Genomic DNA, 1330 nt, shown 5'->3' with positions numbered 1-1330 from the left:
GGAGTTCATACTATACTGTTGCATATGTTTAAATTTCACATAATAATTAAAGTTTTTCAATATTATAGATAGCTGTCTTTTCATCACAAAAAAAAACTCATTCGTCCAAAGACCAAAATTATTTGACATCAAGCTCTCTTCTCAAATATTAAATATTGCTATACAATATAGATAATTTTAAAACCAACAATGACAAGTACCAGAACAACATTCACTTAAATTTTTTCCTGAAGCCCTGTCTCTGATTTCTAGTCCATTCTGCACTATCAAGTTATATTTATTCCTTTTCTCAGGTAATAATGATCTGAATCAGATTCAAAGAAAGCAGTAGAGGAGTTTGTTTCCTTTGAAGACCTAGAATTGCCACCATCTGGTATCAAATTAAAATCTGAATTAAAGCCTTCATTAAAGTCTGATACAACTCATTAATGCAGAGATTCAACAGCAGCAGGCACATTCACTGTATGTCTCATTTTTCTATACTGTCTGGGTCAACAGTCAATGGTGGACACAGCTCTGACAGCCACCTCTCCCCCAGCCTTCCAAATACTGGTTCCACCAGTGTTTTCCGACTTCTTTCCACAGCTGTTCTTCGAGTTTGTTCAAACATTGCTTCCAAATCAAATGTGCCGGCTTTTTTCCCGAACCCGGTGAAGCCCATGGTGACCACCAGCTGTGGGTCCTGCCGGGTCCGAGCCTGTCACTTCACTGGGCCCTGGGCGCTCCATGGCCTGCACTGGCCGCAGGAGGACCCACAGCCTGGCCCTGACAGCGGCTGTTTCAGATCTTAATGGAAATACTTTCAACTTTTCACCATTGAGAATGATATTGGCTATGCACTTGTCATATATGGCCTTATGATGTTGAGGTATGTTCCTTGTATCCTGAGAATTTCAAGGGCCTTTATTATAAATGGGTGTTGTACATTGTTGATAGCTTTCTCAGCTTCTATTGATATTATCAAATGGTTTTTATATTTCTTTTTGTTGATGTGTTGGATTACATTGATTGATTTTCGGATGTTGAGCCATCCTTATGTCCCAGGAATAAATCCTACTTGGTTGTGGTGAATTATCTTATGGATACATTGTTGGATTCTGTTGGCTAAAATTTTATTGAGGATTTTTGCATCAGTATTCATTAGAGAGATTGACCTGTAGTTTTCTTTTTTTAGTGTTGCCCTTGCTCAGTTTTGGTATTAATATAATGTTGGCTTCATAGAACATGTTTGATGTTATCCCTTCCTTCTCAATATTTTTAAAGAGTTTGTGAAGGATAGGTACTAGTTCGGTTCTGAATGTTTGGTAGAATTCATTTGTAAATCCATCTG

General features: G+C 37.8%; 1 pseudogene across 1 annotated transcript; it reads right to left on the bottom strand.

Annotated features, from left to right (window-relative positions):
- Positions 1 to 469: 469 nt before the first annotated feature.
- On the bottom strand, positions 470 to 728 carry LOC311170313 (WD repeat-containing protein 70-like; annotated as a pseudogene). Its single transcript has one exon. The product of its transcript is annotated as a WD repeat-containing protein 70-like (transcript).
- Between the last annotated feature and the right edge of the window lie 602 nt (positions 729 to 1330).

Source organism: Talpa europaea, assembly GCF_964194135.1.
Source record: "Talpa europaea genome assembly, chromosome: 4".
Lineage (NCBI taxonomy): Eukaryota > Metazoa > Chordata > Mammalia > Eulipotyphla > Talpidae > Talpa > Talpa europaea.
Note: the sequence above shows the minus strand (reverse complement) of the source record. Positions and strands in the feature narration are given on the sequence as shown.